This window comes from Mytilus galloprovincialis, chromosome 9 (assembly GCF_965363235.1).
Source record: "Mytilus galloprovincialis chromosome 9, xbMytGall1.hap1.1, whole genome shotgun sequence".
Classification (NCBI taxonomy): domain Eukaryota; kingdom Metazoa; phylum Mollusca; class Bivalvia; order Mytilida; family Mytilidae; genus Mytilus; species Mytilus galloprovincialis.
Window position 1 is genome coordinate 90,591,324 of NC_134846.1, and position 23,821 is coordinate 90,615,144.

Consider the following 23,821-nt stretch of genomic DNA (forward strand, 5'->3'; position numbering starts at 1 on the left):
AGTCATAATCAAATTATGTTTCAATGAATATGTGTATGCTTAGAGCAATACAACGGATGCTAATGTGAAGCAATTTCTGCCTACCCTTTCGATGCAATGATATCACCATCTGATTTATGGTGGAGTTGTTATGTTGTTTTTTTTTTTCAATATAGTAATTTTGTGGATTAGTGTTACTGATCTTTTGCACATTGTCCAGTGTTTTGATCGATTGCTTGCTGGAACATTTCATGCGTGTTCATGACCAGTGTAGTGTTTTTTAGAGCTTTGTTAGTCTTAATACTTTTGACCATGGTCTTCTTGTTTCTTTATCAACTACTGTCGCCACCCTTTAAAGAATAGAGAGATTGTGTTTACAACAACATAACTTGAGTGTGTAGGTAAAGATAATATTGTTGGCTAACTTTCTTGTTAGTTGAGCCATGAAATCATTATTAGCTCATGTACCACCTTTGTATGGGTGGAGTCAATAGTTACACCTTTGTGTGGATGGAGTCAATAGTTACTCACGAAACCAGTTAAAAGAAGAAAAAAACAATACATTCATATTGTGAAACCAGTTTTACAAGTTGGTTCAAAATATATTTTTAGGTTAAAGATGTGTTTCATTTGTCAATTCCATTTCAATCAATTAATTCTGTTCATTCACAAGTATATTGTTTACACGTGTAATTCTATATAGCATTAGACTTAATGGATAAAAACACAACTGTTCATAACCTTGTTATATATGTTTGTTTATGTAATATTTTACATATATATTGAAAACATATCTCTAAACTAGTGTAATAAAAGAGGGACGAAAGATACCAGAGGGACAATCAAACTCGTAAATCGAAAATAAACTGACAACGCCATGGCAAAAAAATGAAACAGACAAACAATAGTACACATGACACTACATATAAAACTAAAGAATAAGCAACACGAACCCCAAGAATATTAATGTGTTTGCCCTGTTTTTTCTTTTGATTGTGTTTTTACTTAACTTATATATAGATTGACGCTGTCCAAGGGAAGGTGGTACCTTAATCAATAATAATTTCATGGTTCAGATAGCAAGGAAGCTTACCAAGATAAATCCTTTACCTACACACTCGAATTATTTTGCTGTAATTGTAAATATAGTTTGCAATAAAAGGTCGGTTTTGTTTATAAAAATCAAAGAGAAGGTTTATACTAGTATTTGTATTCACATTTTTAAACACATTCCTTCTATCTAGAATATAAATTGCACGATAATTATTAGTTTATTTTCTTGTATCTCATTGGATTCATTTGGAATATATGCAGCCGTTATTGGAATCTCCTTTAAAGTTTACTTTTCTTTTACGCATATAATATAATTATCCTAAGTTATTTACTACTGTTTGTCATCATATTTCCTTGACAACTTTATTGACTTCAACGAATCACTTCAATGGAAATTATTTCTGATATGACAAAAACATCTGAAATTGTTTTTTTCTAGGGTAAATCATTGAAAAATAGCTTTGAATTTAAATTGTTTCCTGGAATTATTACCGGATGCAGATTCATGCTAATTTTTTTTTTTTAATTGAGACATATATGAGGAAACCAGACAAGAAATAATGTGTATAATAGATACATACAATGGTGTAAATTAAATTTTTGGAATAGTTTAAATGAAATAGAATGCGGTAGCAATTGTCTAATATACATCTGATGTATTAATTAACATTTATCAACAGTTTGTTTTACATCAAATGCGCAGTAGATCTTGGTGTCATAATATTATCATCCATTTTAAACTGTATATGATGAAAAAAAAAGTAAAATCACAAAAATACTGAACTAAAGAGCATAATATTGAGTTATTGGTTAGTCACTGATAACCAGGGATATGTTCCGTTTGGGGTAGAATGTTACCTCCATTTGAGGCAGAGAGGGATTTAAAGACCACAAATCCGGGATACAAACTAAAATCGAAGGAAACACATTAATTATAACGAAAATGACTTTAACTATGTATTGTACAGTTTTCTAAAAGCTATTCAGATCTAAATGACCGTTTCAGATTAAAATTAGTTTATATGTATAAAAAAGAAGATGTGGTATGATTGCCAATGAGACAACTATCCACAAGAGACTAAAATGACACAGACATTAACAACTATAGGTCACCGTACGGCCTTCAACAATGAGCAAAGCCCATACCGCATAGTCAGCTATAAAAGGCCTATATGTGTAGTTATTTGTACTTGTGACTTAAATACGCATGACTGTTAGTTTCCATTAGTCCTTAATATAGACTTAGTAGAGTTCATAATGTTCATGGATTTAGGAATTTTGGTCCTCAGAGCTCTTCAGCTTCATGATTTATTTGGCGTTCGAGCGTCACTGGTGAGTTTTTTGTATATGAAACGCGCGTCTAGTGCAAATACACAATTTCAACCCTGGGTAATAAGTTCATTAACAACCAATTGGTCGATGACATTTCTGGTTGAGTTTTTATTACCTGAGCGTATTTGAATGCCAAGGTTACATAAACACATGAAAATATTTCAGCAGCTATATCGGCAACACAAAAACTTTAAGAATATATAAATCTACTTAATGCAACTGCCTCTGGTTAAGTAAGAACTGTAGTTACTTAGTAATGATTTGATGATTGGACAACTATGATTGATAAATCTAAATTTTACAAGAGCGCAACACAATGTCATCTGCTGACCATGATTAATATTATGATAAAATATTTAAAATAAGTTTTTCTACAAGTATCAAATACCCTTACCATTGTCAATGATCCACGACAACAAGGTCCAGTTTAGATAAGCCCAGCTAGACACCTTACACCATAGACTCAATATAGTTTATCGTTTGCTTATTGTTCCCACGTAATAGACCAAATGAAGGCAACAATAGTATACCGATGTTTAATGGTCATAAATTGATTAAGCCAAATCAAATGCGATCAACAAAACTAAAGTCGTGGAAAACACAGAAACACTGAACTACAACTAAAGAAACATAAAAAAACATAAGAACAAACTGTAAATAAGAACTGTACTTACTTGGTACAGGACAGTGGTTGATGTAACCTATTTTTATGGCTAGCCAAACCTATCGATACCTCAAAAATGACACTACGGAACAGGAATACAGTACAAACAAACACATGAACACTAAGCACAGAGAAAACATAAATAAATGATATAATGATACATTATAACATGTAACCACAGAATAACCTCGGACACCTCAAACCACGACACTAAGGTTATATTAGGACCAACGAGTACATGGTAGATATATATGTATACCGTCATTCTGAGAACCAAATATAGTTGACCTATTGTGTATATTATCTATGAACCAGACTAAAACAGGAAAACTAAAAGTTGACCAATAAATCAGCATTAAATGAGGTCAAGGTTAGGTTAACCGAGTCAGACAGACATTAACACCTTAATCATAACATACATCCAAGGAAGTTGAGCTATTTCCGTACCTGAGATGAGTATCAAACTACGGAGAATTTAGAATAAAACTGGACATACAATGTAGCAGTTTAAGAATACATCAACGGTAAAAAAAGACAGGCAATAATCAATATGTTATTTGTTTATCTGCGTTGATTTAAAATATGAACATATCTAAGACATCATATCGAGTTCGAAATCTTGCATGTACTCATCAATGTGCAAAGCAGGTTAAATTTTGTCCCATATATGAATTCGTGTTCCTCCTGATGATTCTTTAAGCCAGCTGTAATATTAAGTGTAATATTAATTTCCGCAACTTATAAGAACTATTGTAATCTATTGGGACCCTAATAGCAGTTCGGTGTGAGTTTTAATCATTACCAAAGGGCCGTACGGTAACATATAGTTGTTGATTTCTATGTCAATTGATCTGTAGAAGGGAGTTGTCTCATTGGAAATTAAATAACATCTTCTTTTTTTCTATCTATAAATGTCTTATATGTTGACGGATTTTCTACATAGCGGCACATGTCAAATAGAATTCATCACTCTTAAGGTAGATACGGTGTCTTCATGTGTAAAAGTTATCAAAGGTACCAGGATTATAATTTAGTACGCCAGACGCGCGTATTGTCTACATAAGACTCATCAGTGACGCTCATATCAAAATATTTATAAAGCCAAACAAGTAAAAAGATTAAGAGCATTGAGGATACAAAATTCCAAAAAAGTTGTGCCAAATACAGCTAAGGTAATCTATGCCTGGGATAAGAAAATCCTTAGTGTTTCGAAAAATTCAAAGTTTTGTAAACAGGAAATTTAGAAAAATGACCACATTATTGATATTCATGTCAACACCGGAGTGTTGACTACTGGGCTGGTGATACCCTCGGGGACGAAACTTCCACCAGCAGTGGCATCGACCCAGTGGTGTAAAAGTTATCAAAGGTACCAGGATTATAATTTAGTACACCAGACTCGCGTTTCGTCTAAATAAGACTCATCAGTGACGCTCATATCAAAATATTTATAAAGCCAAACAAGTAAAAAGTTGAAGAGCATTGAGGATACATAATTCCAAAAAGTTGTGCAAAATACGGCTAAGGTAATTTATGCCTGGGATAAGAAAATCCTTAGTGTTTTGAAAAATTCAAAGTTTTGTAAACAGGAAATTTAGAAAAAATTACCACACTACTGATATTCATGTCAACACCGAAGTGTTGACTACTGGGCTGTCGATACCCTCGGGGACGAAACGTCCACCAGCAGTGGCATCGACCTAGTGGTGTAATAGTTATCAAAGGTACCAGGATTATAATTAAGTACGCCAGACGCGCGTTCCGTCGAATTCTCATTATGATATAGAAAATTTCATGTTTTATCATATTTATGGTTGTCTTTTACAAAAAACCGAATTCTTTTGTTTGATTCAACTTTTTCCAACTTTGCCGAATAAGGGCAGATAATTCAGATAGTGTTACTTTTACAATAGAATGTGTTAGGGATTTACCCATTAATTATGTAGCAAGAAAACGAGTCCGGTGTCCCCGTTTTTTCTTTTACGTATCTGAAAGCATAATATTGGAGCTATCTTCTCATATTTTATCTCAAAATTCTATGGTGTAGTTTTCGTTTTATGGCGGAAAATTGGGTTTTCTATGCATAATTTATACAAAATCTGACAATTTTGCACAACCTGTATTTATTAATGTTTTTAAACAAGCAGGGTATAAACAACATTTTGGCAAATCATTAAAAAAATTCTATGGATTATAATTTAGACATCCCATCTACCTTAAGATTATTTTTAGCTCACCTGGCCTAAAAGGCCAAGTGAGCTTTTCTCATCACTTGGCGTCCGGCGTCCGTCGTCGTCCGTCGTCCGTCGTCGTCGTCGTTAACTTTTACAAAAATCTTCTCCTCTGAAACTACTGGGCCAAATTAAACCAAACTTGGCCACAATCATCATTGGGGTATCTTATTTAAAAAATATGTCCTATGACCCGGCCAACCATCCAAGATGGCCGCCATGGCTAAAAATAGAACATAGGGGTAAAATGCAGTTTTTGGCTTATAACTCAAAAACCAAAGCATTTAGAGCAAATCTGACATGGGAAGAATTGTCAAACAGGTGAAGATCTATCTGCCCTGAAATTTTCAGATGAATCGGTTAACCCGTTGTTGGGTTGCTGCCCCTGAATGAGAAATTTTAAGGAAATTTTGCTGTTTTTGGTTATTATCTTGAATATTATTATAGATAGAGATAAACAGTAAACAGCAATAATGTTCAGCAAAGTAAGATTTACAAATAAGTCAAATTACTGAAATGGTCAGTTGACCCCTTTAGGAGTTATTGCCCTTTACAGTCAATTTTTAACCATTTTTCGTAAATCTTAGTAATATTTTACAAAAATCTTCTCCTCTGAAATTACTTGGCCAAATTAATCCAAACTTGGCCACAATCATCTTTTGGGTTAGTAGTTTGAAAAATGTGTCCGGTGACCCGACCATCAAACCAAGATGGCCACCATGGCCAAAAATAGAACATGGGGTAAAATGCAGTTTTTGGCTTATAACTCAAAACCAAAAGCATTTAGAGCAAATCTGACATGGGGTAAAATTGTTTATCAGTTCAAGATCTATCTGCCCTGAAATTTTCAGATGAATCGGATAACCTGTTGTTGGGTTGCTGGCCCTGAATTAGTAATTTTAAGGAAATTTTGCTCTTTTTGGTTATTATCTTGAATATTATCATAGATAGAGATAAACTATAAACAGCAATAATGTTCAGCAAAGTAAGATTTCCTAATAAGTCAACATGACTGAAATGGTCAGTTGACTCCTTTAGGAGTTATTGCCCTTTATAGTCAATTTTTAACCATTTTTGTCGAGCCTGCAACTTTTGTTGCAGAAAGCTCGACATAGGGATAGTGATCCGGCGGCGGCGGCTACGGCGGCGGTGTTAGCTCACTTCTTAAAAGCTTTATATTTTAGAAGGTGGAAGACCTGAATGCTTCATACTTTGTATATAGATGCTTCATGTTACGAAGTTTCCGTCAATCACATGTCCAATGTCCTTGACCTCATTTTCATGGTTCAGTGACCACTTGAAAAAAAAGTTCAAATTTTTTGTAATGTTGAATTCTCTCTTATTATAAGTAATAGGATAACTATATTTGATATGTGCGTACATTGCAAGGTCCTTGTGTCTGTCAGACAGTTTTCACTAAACCTCGACCTCATTTCATGGATCAGTGAACAAGGTTAAATTTTGGTGGTCAAGTCCATATCTCAGATACTATAAGCAATAGGGCTAGTATATTCGGTGTATGGAAGGACTGTAAGGTGTACATGTCCAACTGGCAGGTGTCATCTGACCTTCACCTCATTTTCATGTTTCAGTGGTTATAGTTAAATGTTTGTGTTTTGGTCTGTTTTTCTCATACCATATGCAATAGGTCTACTATATTTGTTGTATGGCATGATTGTTAAGTGTGCATGTCTAGCGGGCAGATGTCATGTGACCTTGACCTCATTTTCATGGTTCAGTGGTCAAAGTTAAGTTTTTGAGTTTTGGTCTTTTTATCTAATGCTATATGCCATAGGTCAACTATATTTGGTGTATGGAAATATTTTATGATCTTTATGTCAGTCGAGCAGGTTTTATTTAACCGTGACCTCATTTTCACGGTTCATTGCACAGTGTTAAGTTTTTGTGTTTTGGTCTATTTTTCTTAAACTATAAGTAATGTGTCAACTATATATGTTGTATAGAAGCATTGTTAGCTGTACCTGTCTGCCTGGCCTGGTTCATCTGACCTGGACCTCTTTTTCAAGGTTCATTGGTCTTTGTTTAGTTATCTTGGTTAATGTTAAGTTTTTGTGACAGTTGTAATAAAGCTTAGCTTTATACTTAGGACTATCAACATAATATCAATGATTAGTATAGAAGGCGAGACATTTCAGCATGTGCACTCTTGTTCGTAAATCTTAGTAATATTTTACAAAAATATTCTCCTCTGAAACTACTGGGCCAAATTAATCCAAACTTGGCCACAATCATCTTTTGGGCTAGTAGTTTGAAAAATTTGTCCGGTGACCCGGCCATCAAACCAAGATGGCCGCCATGGCTAAAAATAGAACATGGGGTGAAATGCAGTTTTTGGCTTATAACTCAAAACCCAAAGCATTTAGAGCAAATCTGTCATGGGGTAAAATTGTTTATCAGGTCAACATTTATCTGCTCTGAAATTTTTAGATGAATCGGACAACCCGTTGTATGGTTGCTGACCCTGAATTGTTAGTTTTAAGGAAATTTTGCTGTTTTTGGTCATTATCTTGAATATTATTATTGATAGAGATAAACTGTAAACAACAATAATGTTCAGCAAAGTAAGATTTACAAATCAGTCAACATAACCGAAATGGTCAATTGACTCCCTTAGGAGTTATTGTTCTTTATAGTCAATTTTTAACAATTTTCATAAAATTTGTAAATTTTTACTAACATTTTCCACTGAAACCAATGGGCCAAGTTCATTATAGATAGAGATAATTTTAAGCAGCAAGAATGTTCAGTAAAGTAAGATGTACAAACACATCACCATCACCAAAACACAATTTTGTCATGAATCCATCTGCTTCCTTTAATATTCACATAGACCAAGGTGAGCGACACAGGCTCTTTAGAGCCTCTAGTTGGTGATTATCTTGAATATTATTATAGATAGAGATAAACTGTAAACAGCAATAATGTTCAGCAAAGTAAGATCTACAAATAAGTCATCATGACCAAAATGGTCAGTTGACCACTTTAGGAGTTATTGCCCTTTATAGTCAATTTTTAACCATTTTTCGTAAATCTTAGTAATCTTCTAGAAAAATCTTCTCCTCTGAAACTACTGGGCCAAATTTAACCAAACTTAGCCATAATCATCATTGGGGTATCTAGTTAAAAAAAATGTGTCCGGTAACTCGGTCAACAAACCAAGATGGCCGCCATGGTTAAAAGTAGAACATGGGGGTAAAATGCAGTTTTTGGTTTATAACTCAAAAACCAAAGCATTAAGAGCAAATCTGACAGGAAGTAAAATTGTTGATCAGGTCACGATCTATCTGCCCTGGAATTTTCAGATGAATCAGATAATCGGTTGTTAGGTTGCTGCCCCTGAATTGGTAATTTTGAGGAAATTTTGCTGTTTTTTTGTTCTCTTGAATATTATTATAGATAGAGATAAACTGTAAACAGCAAAAATGTACAGCAAAGTAAGAACTAAAAATAAGTCACTATGACCAAAATAGTCAATTGACCCCCTAAGGAGTTATTGCCCTTCATAGTCAATTTTTAACAATTTTCTTAAAATTTGAAGATTTTCAATAACATTTTCCACAGAAAGTACTGTTATAGATAGAGATAATTGTAAGCAGCAAGAATGTTTAGTAAAGTAAGATCTACAAACACATCACCATCACCAAAACACAATTTTGTCATGAATCCATCTGTGTCCATTGTTTAATATTCACATAGACCAAGGTGAGCGACACAGGCTCTTTAGAGCCTCTAGTTTCTTTTCCATATATTACATTATACTTCTTATATACTGTGTCATAACTTTTCTTCACAAAATTAATCACTGCGTATTTTAATAAAGCAGCATACGTAAATCATAAAGTCATCCTAAAAAGATCCCTTTAAAAATCATAATTTTTCCGGGGAAAACCTTTAATAAATCGGTTCTTGTGTATATAGCGATATAAGAAAAAAAAAAAACAGCTGGAATATTCCCGGATGCGGGTTTATATAAACAATTTTTTTCAAAGAGAGATATAAATGAGGAAATATAACAATTAAATATTGATTTATAAAACAACAGCAAAAAGTAGCAAAAACAACCATAAATAAATCAAAATGAAATCAATCATTCAACATGATGAAATAACTGCATTACACCACATTGTACAAATGGCATTAACTTGAAGGATCACTTATGACAAAAAAGATAAAATATTGTAAACAAGACAGGTGTCTAAACAAACAAGCTCGGGAATATATTATGCAACTAGTACGATGTTTTCTATTAGGAAAAATGACAGAGTGTCAATCAAAAAAATTAGAATCAAAAACTGCTCTAAAAAGAATTAAAAAAATAGTAGGCACGTGCGCGTCATGTGACATTATTGTGTCAAGCATAAATGATACAAATGGTAACATTTGTACTATCACACGTGACTTCCAGTACATGACGGATTATTCGTCCTTTTTTGGGCCTATTTATCTATTTTGATTCGAGGGTCACTGATGATTTTTTTATAGACGAAACACGCGTCAGGTGTAAAGATTTTAATCCTGATATATATACACATGGAAAAAAGTATTGCAACACCAAATTGAAATTGAAATTAAAAAACACTCTTTATATTTTTGTGATATAATTTGGTAAAATAGAACTAGTTAAACATTATTTAAGTATCACCTGAGTTTAATCAATAAATATCGACTCGATCAGTTTTTATCTGCACATGCAGCTACTGTACCCGTAAACAGCAAAACAGATGTTTGTATCCTCATTGTTTTCAACAGTTTTAATAACCAAGTTTTTAAAGTTATGTTATTGACACCTTGTAATGGGTCCTTGACAACTCTTAACTGCAGCAAGATGGCAGATTATCAGCATAAGAGAAGCAAGGATGTCGCTGTAACAACTGTACGTATTGTTGGTCATCACCTTCCACTATAAGTCGTTTTGAGAATAAAAATCAGGCAATAAACGCTGTTAAAGACCTTCCGAGATAATGAAGACACCCTATACCATTTACTAGGGAAAATCAAGCATAATGAAGGTTGGTCAGAAGGAAACCCATTGCATACAAGACAATCCTAAAAAGAGAGTGGTGGCCATACAGAAGCCTTTTAACAAGAACTGTTCGAGATCGACTCATCGCTACTGGTTATCGTGCTATAAGACCATTTCGGAGACCCTTGCTAACAAACAGACACACAGTTTTCCGTATCCAATATAGTGCAGAGCTCGCCAAAGTTGGAAATTAGCATCGTGGAGGAAGATCCAATGTTCAAATGGAATTCGGTTCATCTTCCTTAGCCCGATCGTAGCCCGGATTTGAATCATATCGAGCATATTTGGGACACTATTCGGCGGAAAGTGCGCGAAAGGACACCCCAATGCCCTTCATCAGAAATGGTTGCTGCTACCTTAGAAACAAATTAGTCGATTTAGGACAGGAATCAGAAGACGATAAGATGCGGTTATCCGTTTGAATAAAGGCTGCGCACAAAGTACTAATTCTTTGGCGTATAACGATCAACCACAATGTGAACAGTCATCTGAAGATTAATTTTGAAATGTCTGACATTGTAAAGTTCGACTACAGTAAAAGTTGTAAAATGCATTTTTTTGTACAAAAAACACTTTTTTCAAACATTTTTTGTTCGTTTCAATGCCAATGTTATCATAAACTATGTTTCAATAATATTATACACATATTTTATTATATTTCATCCAAAAAAAGAGGCTGATTTTTCAAGTTTTAAAAAATCAAGGTGTTGCAATACTTTTTTCCATGTGTATATAATGAGTTTACATACTGCCCCAACCCACGTTTGCATAAAAGTGCACCGTAATGTATCGGTATACCGATAATGTGTTTCATCCATTCCATTCACTGAATATATCACGTTAAGCTATAAGCTAGCAATGGATTCAAATATAACCAGAAAAAGATTACGATGGAATTGGTATTATTCTACTGTATGTACATATTGATAGCTGAATCAATATAAGATCGGTTGAGACTATCCCATATGTCATTGAACAAAACTTCATATTCCTTTTTGAGCATCATTATCCCCTCTGTAGATCGGGACCTCGTTGTATGACGTTACGCGCGGTTAATGTACATGCCATTTTGACGTTGTTTTTTTTTTAATAGCTGTAGTAAAGTCATTACCGTGTTCAAATTTATTCCAGCGTTAAAATGAAAGGACCAGTAATTTAATTTTGATCCGTAATGTATATTGATCAATGTTTATATCGTGTTTGTTTATTTAAACCAGCGTATAAGATAACAAAAGTATGAAAATTAATATCTTACATTCAAATAGCTAAAAAAAACATAGGTAGTGGAATAAAACATTCATTTCCCTTTACTTCAAGAGTTATGATGATTTGTTCACCCAAGAAAATTCACATTTCACGAGGGCTCTGCACGATGGAAATATGTTTTTTTTTTCGAGGGAGATAAATCTTCATAACTCTTGAAATATCTCCCTCAGACACGGGAAATAAATGATTAATATCCCATATACTTATGGATGAAATATGAACTGACGTAGTGAATTATAAGCCTGGTAGCATTGATAACTAATAACCCTCATTCCACTCATTAAATATATTATATCTAGATGCAGGTTAGCAATAGAGGTATTCATTATAAGACATTACCCCCATTTCACAATCTGCACAATGACAAACTCATCTAAGCCATGGATGAAATCATATATATTCCATAGAAGTAAAACGTTATTAATTTCGTGTGTCCGTAGCGCTTTTCTTGATTTCCCATTAGCATGAACGCTCAAAGCCGAATAATTGATATCTAGGATGTATAAGAACCGAGAAAGCTGTAGAGCTATATGATTAAAAAGCACATAAAAAACTATAAACAAACAAAAAATCATAAAAATTTAGACTAAAATCTCTTTTCTTTTCAGCAAATCTTATGATTTCTTTGCAGATCATTAACTAGCATTAGCTGATAAAGAATATGATTCAAATTTCATAATCAGTTTTGAAGACATCTTGAACTTATAGATAATAAACAATGTGTTTATAGTTTCCCTCGATACTAGGTTTTTTTGTTTCCCTAAATCGATTTTTGTCTCTTGAATAGCGGTTAACTACTGTTGCCTTTATTCAAGTATCTGCGAAGAAGACCAAACCTTAAACACGAAACATTTGCCAATGCACCATGGAATTGAGTTGAAAACCTGCCAGTCGGCCAGACACACTTTACATCATTCCATACACCAGATAAAGTTTACCTAATGCTTTAAATTGAGAATTGAAATAGGGAATGTATCAAAGAGACAACAACCCAACCATAGAGCAGACAAAAGCCGAAGGCCACCAGTGGGTCTTCAATGTAGGGAGAAACATTCGCACCCGGAGGTGTCCTTCAGCTGGCCCTTAAACAAATATGTATACTAGTTTAGTGATAATGGACGTCATACAAATTGTACTTTATGAGAAATGACTTGACCACGTGACTTTAACCTTGCTTGTTGTTCAATGAAATAAGGTCGAGGTTAGATGAACCCTTCCTCACGGATTTGAATATGTTGCATCGAAACCATATACCAAATATTCTATTATTCATAATAGGTAAATATTTCTCTTGACAAAAACATTGTAACTTTTTCAGGCAATCACCGAACCTTGCAAGTGAGAGACCAATGCCAATGAACATATAAGACATCAACTACGTACCATACAATATCAGTATACTAGGTATGAAGCATTCAAGTCTTCGAACTACAATCTAAAATATGAAGTTTTGAACACATACTTAATGCCGTCGGCGCCGCTGGATAGTAAAACTACTACTTTTAATCTTAAAATAAAACACGAAAAAAACTCAGATATGGAAAAAGTTGAAATTGAAGTTGAAGTTGAAGCTATGCATACGTAACATACTAACACTCTACCAAAAAGTACATAAAACGAATCAAGAAAGCGTAATATATGTGAGCTATCTGATATTGACTTTAATTTCGAGAAAATTGAATATGATACTAAAAAACAGAGAAATTGTATCGGAAACAACCGCACTAACGTAAATCACGAATCAGTCAATGAACTTGATATTAAATCACTAGTCATTGGACTTTCGCTAGAATTGAAGTCCACGGTCTCTACACTTTTCCAACAAATGACAGATTTAGAAAATAGACTTGAAATAAAGATAACGGAGAAATTAGTTACAGTGATGGACCGGAAATTCGATAGTAAAATAGGCAACATTAAGAGCGAAATTAGAACTGAACTCAAACTTAAATCGGTGGAAAAAGACGTACGCATCTTTCGTTAATCAAAAAACTCGGATACCATTGATAGAGGGAAAATATGATAACTAAAATGTTACCAATGATAAAAAGACCTACAAGTAATTGTTTGAAAAACAATGTGATACTGATGATAAGAGAAGGACTAAAGCTAAGAGATGTAAAAGAGGAAAATTTTGCTAGGAGCTATTTAAAAACTTTCAAGGAAATAATAACCCATACAAAAGAAGCTAGGAACTAACGCTTGATGTATGGAATGTTGGCTGGTGGTCAAAACACACTGACCGTGAAAATTATAAATTTAAACATTGTGTTTTAGAACCACTGAACTTTGATATATTCTGTGTGTGTGAAACTTTTTTAGTTGGAAACAACAAATTCGATATAAACGATTATACTTTCTATGACACAACAGACTGGATAAGCATCATAAAGCGAAGCGTGGCACAGGTGGAGTTGGAACATTTGTTAAAAGTAGTATTGAAGAGTAATATAAAGTTAAAAGTTTAGATAAAACCGTCGAAGGCATTCTTCGGCTAAATTTCGATAATGAACAGGAAATTTTTTGTGTATGTGTATGTTATTTACCACCAAGAGGAAGAGCCGCTCAAATGACTCAGAACAGTTTTATGCAGATCTTAATAATCTAAACTATCAATCGCGTTAACTCGAGATATAGTTTTTCACACTCCATTCATAAATCGTCAAAACAAAAATCGTCAAAACAAAAACCTACCTTTTAAGTGATCGCACTGTAATAATCCTGACCTTCACATTTGTCCAGAATGTTTTCCATTGTAATTCCGCCATCTTCGTTTCTATGAGGATCCTTTGTTTACATATGACACGCGTCACTTTCGGAGTTTCCTGTAATGTTCTTTTCATTGATGTGATAAAGTTTCCCGCGCTTTATGCACATTTTATGAAATTGAACTCCACGGAAACACTTCCGGTAAAAACAATGGCGGATTTAACCATTCAAAATCGTCTTGGAAAATGTGAAGGTCAGGATTATCACAGTGCAATCACTTAAAAGGTAGGTCAGTAGTGCGTTATCTTTTAGCGATTTATGAATGGAGTGTGAAAAACTATATCTCGAGTGAACGCGATTGATAGTTTAGATTATTTTTATCGATAATCGCTACGAATTTCAGCTGACGGCGACTATAATCTGGTATATATGTATTAGAACATTGGACAAATGCATATAGTTGGTGATTTCAACTCGAGATGCTCAGACATTTAAGATTCAATTGAAGGAGTTGATGACGTAACACCAAGACAGGTGATCGATCATAGTTCAAATGCAAACGATGAGTTATAATATATTCCAGTCGATTGTAATTGATGCATGCTCAATGGAAATAAAGGAATACAATATTTTACGTGTATATCAAAACGAGGTAAATCAGAGGTTGACTTCATAATAACAACCCATGAAAACATTCATATGTGCACTGACTTTAATGTTAAAATCATGTCTGATATTACCAAGAATTTGAATTACAAGACATGAACCAAATACCTGACCATTCGGTACTTACTGGGGTTTTTTAAGAGAGAATCGGCTAATCAACAAGATAAAACACAGCAAGCGTCTTACTCCGATATTCGAAAACTTCCAAGTAAACCGAGATCTCGAAACATACCAAACGAATTTTTAAATGACGATGCGCTACGAATAAAAATAGAACAAGTCATTCAAAACATTGAAAATAATTCAACCGTGAAATTAGACATTGATGCTGCCTATGATTGTTTTGTTGAACTTATTTCTGATGAAGTGAAATTAAAGAAAGGTGAAAAACAAGAAGGAGATAACAAATACAGGAAGTCAAAAGGAAAATCAAGATACAAACCATACTGGAATGAGAATCTGAAAATTCTGTGGGATAAAACTTGCGAACACAAAAAAATATGGCTGAAATTGAAAGGATGTGGTACCAAAAAGAAACGTGTGCGAGAACAATTTATTACATCGAGTAATAAGTTCGATAAACTTTTAAGGAAGGAAAAACGAAGTTATCAAATGCGCCAAAAACAACAGCTTCTTAATCTTTCGACAGAGAACAATACAAGAAACTTTTGTAAGGAAATTGGTAATATCTAATGACAGATGTTCTTCCATACCAATGGAGGTATTAACATCAGAAGGTAATTATGTAAAGATCTAAACACAATATATGATACATGGAAACGTATGAACATTTTTCCAATGTAACTGATTGTAGTATAACGAAGACTTTCTATGTTCTGTCCAACAGCAACTAGAAAATGGAATAACATATCTTTCAGGAAAGGAATCCGAAATTTTAAATAATGATATTCCGTATGTATACGTTAAAAAGGCTGTTATAAATTTGACAATGGAGTTGTGTCTGCGACATGGAACAACATACTCATTAAAAGAGGGACGAAAGATACCAAAGGGACAGTCAAACTGTTACCTATTATTAAATTTAATAAAGGTTATCGTGACCCTTTGGGTCATCGAGGGATAGATCTGATGTCAATTCCCTGTAAGATATATGCAGATATTCTTAACACACCTTTATCATTCTGGTTAGAAGAAAATACCATCTTAGCCGATGAACAAAACGGCTTTAGAAACGATCGTAGTTGCATCAAACAACATTTATACTCTCTAACAAGTATTATAACTAATAGAAAAACAATAACAATCAAAACAAGGAGTAAACAAAGACTCGTTAAACCAAAAGACATTTACATCAACAGTTATTCATAGTAAATAAGAAATAACACGAGCTTCACTAAAAATCGAAAGACTTTCAACGTTTGCTTGTTTCATCGATGCAAAAAAAAAGCCTTTGTTTCTGTAAATAGAGAGATGATGTGGTTTAAACTGATGTCAATAGGCATAAATGGAATATTCTGCAAAGATTACAATCGCTGTATGTAGATATTCGCTATGCTGTTAAAGTAAACGGTCATATAACCGATATGTTTGGCGTTAATATGGGTGTAAACTAGGCTTCTAGATATTCCCTTCATTATTCTCAGTGTATTTAAACGATCTTGTCGATAAAATAAACAATCTTAATCTTGGTATCCCGATCAATGAGTCGTGCATTTTGTCTATCCTGTTATACGCTGATGATATTGTTTTGCTAACACCAGATGAAGAATCCCTTCAAATGATGTTAAATGTAGTCAACAATTGGTGTTCAAAGTGGAGATTGAGTGTAAATTTTGAAAAGACCAAAAATAATGCATTATTTCCTTGTCCCGCAACCCCTCGATCGAACTTTGACTTTCTTTTTAGAGACACAACTATTGATTATTGCAGTAAATATCGATAATTAGGATTGCGGCTTTATGAACATCTAAATTGGAAATTTACAGTGAGATAGATAATAAAGTCGGCAAGTAGAGCACTCTCCGCACTATATACAACGCTCATTTCATGTGGCGGTATGGACTATGACATATTTACTAAACTATATGAAAGCCTTGTCCAGCCTTGTATTATATGGAGCGAGTATATGGGGCATATCAGAACACAAACAATTAGAAACTGTTCAAAACAAAGCCTGCCGATACTACCTAGGTGCTTTCATAAACTCTTCAAATCTAGCTATGCGTAGAGAAATGGGATGGTCTACAGTAAAGACTAAACAAAATATCGAAGTTTTGAGACTGTTTATTAAATTTACAAATTTATATGGAAATAGCCTCGTTAAAAAGAAACATTAATCGAGAAAATCAAATAAGCCATCGTGGCATTCCCGTGTTCTGAAATTTATTAAAAAAAGTGACTTAAGTTATTTGATAAATGCTCAAAATATGACAACCCGACAAAGTATTGTAAAGAACAAATTAATCACTATAGATACTGAAAATTGGCTATGCGATGTGCATAACGATAGAAACTGTGAAAATGGTAATAAACTTAGGACGTTTAGACAGTAATAAAGTTATCTTCAGCCAAACAGTTATGTGAAATCTGTCAAGTTTAGAGAATACCGTAGAACGTTATCAAGTTTTCGTTGTGGCTTCTTACCACTCACCATCGAAATAGGACGTTACAACAAGCCAGTTACACCTTTTAATGAAAGAATTTGTCAGTTTTGTGATGAAAATACGATTGAAACTGAACACCATTTTTTAATGAACTGTAATTTTTATTCGGACTTGAGATAGGAACTTTTAAATTCGCCAATTTTATCACACTATGTTTTTATTATCTTGATTGTAGAAGAGAAATTTATTATATTATGAGCTGTGATGAAATTCATTTTCTATTAGCTAAAACATTCCATTTGATGTTTAAGAGGAGAAAGAGAAATTTATAACTTTTAAAAAACTTTAATTTTTAATTCTTATTTATTAGTATATTATTTTGAATTTTTAAATCAATTCTACTTTTTTTGGTTCTTTTAAGTGAAAAATTGTTGATCTAAGAAGTAATTGTTTTTAGTTTTAAAATTTTATTTTATTTTAATTTGGAAAAATGTTTTAAATTGTGTATGCATTCAATGAGCATGAGGTAAAAGTGTCTCATATGTCTTTTAAGGCAGGAATCTAATATATTTTTTATGCTTATTTTATCTGATGTTCAATATATTATGTATAATGTTAGATTGTGACACCGTAATATATTAATTACTTACTTACTTACTTAAACAATGATCCATTTTAAGTACATGTATATGACTCAAATCAAGTATCCCAGTAAGTGTATTTCTAAGTGGACCAAACAACTCATCAATTTGATGTTCATCTCTTCCGGAGGGTTTATCCAGTACACATTATATGTGGTCATTCTTCGGTATTTCTCTTCATCAATAACAATGGATTACGAAGCGTATAATTCGGTAGCAGAAGTTAATGATTTAACAATAGGAAACCATTCGAACGAAAAATCACATAACAAACTAAAATTCTACGAGGCCTTAAATCATAATAATGGTGATATATCAACCTATGATGACTTGAAATTCAACCCAAGTACAACCACACAAGGAAAGCATTATTCTAAAAAACAGTATTTTATATGGTTTCTTGTTGGTCTTTGTTTTGGAAGTGTCTTGTCTGGTGTTATAGTCTATTTCGCTACAAGGATTAATGACCAGCGTATTTCTACAGATGAAAATTTTGCAGGTAAGCACACACAGAGATAAACTATCAGCATTACTGATGTAAATCACCAGGTCAATCTGTCCAGGAATACGAATGTTTTAACCTTTCTGAATTCACTAATTAAATTGCGAAAAACAAAATACAAATATCTATGTGTATAGAGAGAAAGTATAGAATGGTTAAATATTGGAAAACAACATTAATAATTACTGATAATTGCATATTGATAACATTATTAATTACTGATAATTGCATATTGATAACATTATTAATTACTGATAATTGCATATTGAAAAATTGTTATGATGAAATGTTTAGTAGCTCTAATAGAAAACCTAATGATAAGCAGAATTGGTGCTGTAAGATAATAGATATTTTGGGGTAAACTTTTAACTTTATTTTATTAAGTAGAAAGGTAGATAATGTAGATTTTTTGTTTGAGAAAATTAAAAGACAGAATGGTTGAAACATTTATATGGGAAGCGAATGCTTTCTTTAAAGTCTCAAACAAATGTCAATTATATGAATATATTTTGTACACATACGTTACAATTTTATTTAGACAAACAAGTGTATTAAATATATAAATCTCATATTTGTAAATATCGTATTTGTGCACATAATTTGAATATAGAGACAGGAAGATATTATAATACTGACAGAAAAGATAGATTATGGATATATTGTGATTTTATTTTTTATTGGAATGTAATAAATATGCTGATATTAGAGGGAAATATATCAAACCATATTACTAGAGACACCCCTCTACTTATAAATTGATACAATTGTTATCTGTACAAAACAATAAAGAACTTAACAATCTTAGTAAATACTTAAAATTAGCTAAGAAACAACGCTGCTAAATGTTAACAATTCTATGAATTTCATACTCAAAATCTTATTGTATAAGAGTGATTTAATGTATTTAAATGTAGTTAACATTTTATAATTATATGTCTGTTTATGTGATATGGTGCATGTATAACCAATTTGTCGAAAAATGAATATTATCCTATAAGCTGTACTTGCTTTTGGAATAGAGTATTATTGTTATAAATAAAATATTCCTTTATATTTTATTCAGCTCCTCCTGGTAGTCGAAGTAATAGTTCGATTGGGTACAGTCGTATACATGGATTTAACAGTAGTATAAAGTTATATAAAAATCCCAGGTCTTGGGTGGAAGCACAAAAACAATGTGTAAAAGATGGGGGACGCTTAATTGTTTTAAATACTGAAACCAAAGATAAATCGTTTTTAGCGTATGTAAGATTATTATATGGTAAGTATACACCTATTTTACCTTCTAACGACAGCGAGGTTCGAATCCTTCTACTTGTGATAGGCCATGCTATCCTACATTTGAACTAATTAAGGTTGCTCGGGCCTATTCGAAGTTTCTATCAGAAGTGCCGTATTTTTGTTATTTTATTCTTTACTTAAAGTGAATCAAATTGGTCGAAAAAAAAATGGGGTCACGGACCATTTAAGGTGGTACCTAACACTACAGGGAGATAACTCTTTAAAATCAGCTTAACGTTTTAATTACGTTGTGTTGTAAAGGGAATAATAAGCTTCTGAAAGATCAAAATTGGTGTTTGTCAAACTGCTATATAACCAGTGTAATTTTTCTGACAAAACGGTTGGTTCAAAATTTTTGAAATTTTTATATTTTTGTTAAAGGGTCAAAGTAAATACTTTGTCAAAATTTTATCAAAATTAAACGAGCCAAATTAATTTTAGTGAAAGTGTTAGGTACCACCTTAAGCTCAAAATTTTACTTTTAACAGGTATGTAAAAGGGACCATTTTTCAATGAAATGATAGGGAAAATAGAGGTGTTGTCATATTTTTATCGGAATATCAAAAAAATGTTCTATGACACTTGATCCAAAACTGTAAAATAAAAAGCTGAAATATAGCTTCAAAGAATGAGCAAATAAAAAACATAGGTAACCGATAAGGAAAAAAAATATTTTGCCATAAAACCCCAATTTTGGCGGGAAAATGGGTGAAATGTCATTTGAGCCTTTAACAGATACAAATAATAAATAAAATATTCTTATAGTGACATAACTACAATGTTTTAACATTTCTAATGAATCAAAATATTTAAAAAAAGTAATATCGAATTTACGACAAACACTTTTCGTGTGCATTGTAATTCATGTGTGAAGTTATGCGCAGTCGAATAGTCCCGATCCAGCTTAATTATTTTTTCCCATAGTTTAAATAGAGGCAACAGTTATATACCTCTGTTTAAAGTCATAAACATATTGAGCGAATACAAATCCGGGTTACAAACTAACAACGAGAGAAACACATCAGAAAAGAGGGGAAAAAAGGAACAACAAAAAAACTGAATTGCAACAAAACAAAAGTCAACAAACATAAAAACGTATAAAACATATGGCATTTCTATACTTGAAAATTTGAAATGATTATCTTTTTAGCGTTACTGATCATCTTACAATGTAGCATGAAGAAAACAATTAAATCGCATGTAAAACATAACTAAATTTGTGTATGGGTCTGAAAGGGCTTAAGACATATGTATGTGTATATTTTTGTTTATTTTTATTTTTATTTATTTTTACCAAGTCAGGAATATGACAGTTCTTGTCCATTCGTTTTTGATGCGTTTTATTATTTGATTTTGCCATGTGATTATGGACTTTCCGAATTGATTTTCCTCTAAGTTCAGTATTTTTGTAATTTTACTTTTTAAACACAAGGCAAATTACTTAATTAAAACAAGACAATGTTCTTAGCAATTGTCCGCTCATATAAAGTCAAATACTAGTAAATAATATAAAAGCGTTCATTTGTCAATTTTGAACCTTTATAGCCAATTACAATGCATTCTTCTAAATACATTGTTTCAAGGTTACTTGTATATAAATTTGTAATATTCTTTACATACATTCTCAATTTATCTATCTTTAGGTATCTCACAGTGGTGGATTGGTGCGAGTGACAGAGAAATAGAAGGAACATTTCAATGGGTTACACGACACGTAATGTCGTATAATCATTGGGCTGGGGGCGAGCCAGATGACATGACAAAGAAATTAACCAATGCAGATTGTGTCATCTACATAATCAAAACAAAATCTGGAAATTGGTTTGATCGTGTTTGTTTGTTTAAAGTGCCATTTGTATGTGAAAAGAACACATCAGAGTAACTATAGTAAAAACACTGTTTGATAAGCTTAAAAAGATACTTTCTTGTGTGAACAATTTGTATATAAGTGAACAACTAATATGTATTTTTTGTAACGTTGATTTTGATTGGATAACGTCACTTATTTACATGGTATCAATTGACAATTGATGCTATGGGAAGTACGCGCAAGCGCAGATGGCATATGAAAAATTTTAAATACATGTTTTAACGTTGTTTTCAGTCAGTTTCATTATAATGGAGATAACAATATTGTATTTTAAGCTCCGACGGCATCAACTGGGGATTTGATGATCGCAAATTAAGTTAACTGGCGACGCGTTAGCGGAGATACAGTTATCTCCTAATTATCGTAGTTAAAAATAAAATCACAAAAATTCTGAACTCCGAGGAAAACTCTAAACTTATCGAATGGCAAAATCAAAACACATCAAACGAATGGATGACAACTTTCATATTCTGACTTGGTACAAAAAGGACTGTCTTCCTGTTTGCGTACTTATTTTTGGTTATAATTAGTTCTTTTTACAGTTAATGCGTTGACAAGGCCAGGTGTACTGTTCTCATCACTTGGCATCCGTCGTCTGTTGTCGTCGTCGTCGTCCGCTGTCGTCGTTTTACTAAATATTCTCCGCTAAAAGTACATAGCTAATTATAACAAAACTTCGGGCTAATCATCAGTAAGGTATGTAGCTTAAATAATGTGTTTGATAATCCCAACCGCCAACCAAGATGGACGACATGGCTAAAAATGGAACAAAGAGGTGTAAAATGAATCATTTTAAATCGTTTTACATAGATCTGACAAGAGCAGAAGTGTTAAGAGTGTTGAGTTCTACTTTTGGTCAAAACTGTCAGCTTTTGTCCTTGAAAGTCACATTTTACCAATTTTCGTTCATTTTGGCTTTCTATTTAAAAAAAAATAAAACAGATAGAGAGTAATAACTTCAAAATGCAAAAATGATAAGGTGGACATGTTCGATAAATAAGTCTTTTAGTTGAAATAGTCACGTGGCTCTTGATAAGAGTTATTGCTCTTTTATGATATTTTTTCAACATTTTTGAATTTTGCCGTATATCTTAAAAATTATTGATCAATATAAACTTAAACAGGCATATGTTATCAGCACGTAAAGAACTACAAATAATACATAAAGGTGGAAATCCTTCGATGGATCCATAACGAAGTTTTTTAATAACTATGTTAACAATTTTCGTTTTTGCATTGCGTCTTATATGATAACAACTTTAACAGATAGAGAGAAACTTAATTAAGCAAAACTGATTATCAAGACAAGATCTAGACTATTACCAAGTAAAATTTTGCGGAAATAGTTAGTAGACTGTCACTCTTCAAAGAAGTAATTGCTCTAATTTAGTTTTTCTTACCCTAGTTAGAGTTTTGAGCAAAAAACTAAAAAAAATAGAAAGAAAATAAACAGACTAAATGATCAGCAATACAAGATCAACAAAACAAACATTATTGAATACTTTTCTCACCTATGATGTTGGAGAGTGTCATTTGTTGAATATGCAAGGTGAATGACAGGCTCTTTAAAGACTCTTGTTTTTCATTTAAATAATCATTTTGTTAATTGTTGAGGTACTCAGCAACTTTATTTGGGTTTTTATATCTTTGAGTGTAGGATCCAACCTCTCACTCGTATGCCAGTCGTATAAAATTCCATTATATTGACAACAATGTGTGCATAAATAAAGGTTACAGTAGTATACCGCTGTTTGCAACTCATAAATCCATAGAAAAAACAAATCCGGGTTACAAACTAAAACTGAGGGAAATGCATTAAATATAAGACGAGAACAACGACCCAACATTAAAATGCAACACACAGAGAAACGAACTAAGCATTAGACAAAATCCGATGAGAAAAACAAATTACATCAAAACTAAATACATGAATTTGGGATAGAAAAGTACCGTGACACGTCTTATAGCAATACTAATTCACACTCAAATATAAGAGGAAACAAACGACACAACAGAAAC

The 23,821-nt window shown here is 32.7% G+C and overlaps 1 long non-coding RNA gene across 1 annotated transcript; it reads left to right on the top strand.

Moving 5' to 3' along the window:
• The first annotated feature begins 18,267 nt into the window (after nucleotides 1-18,267).
• On the top strand, nucleotides 18,268-22,031 carry LOC143046327 (uncharacterized). The gene is made up of 3 exons (XR_012969126.1): nucleotides 18,268-18,648; nucleotides 19,715-19,912; nucleotides 21,576-22,031. It is a non-coding gene; the product is annotated as an uncharacterized LOC143046327 (long non-coding RNA).
• Nucleotides 22,032-23,821: the final 1,790 nt, after the last annotated feature.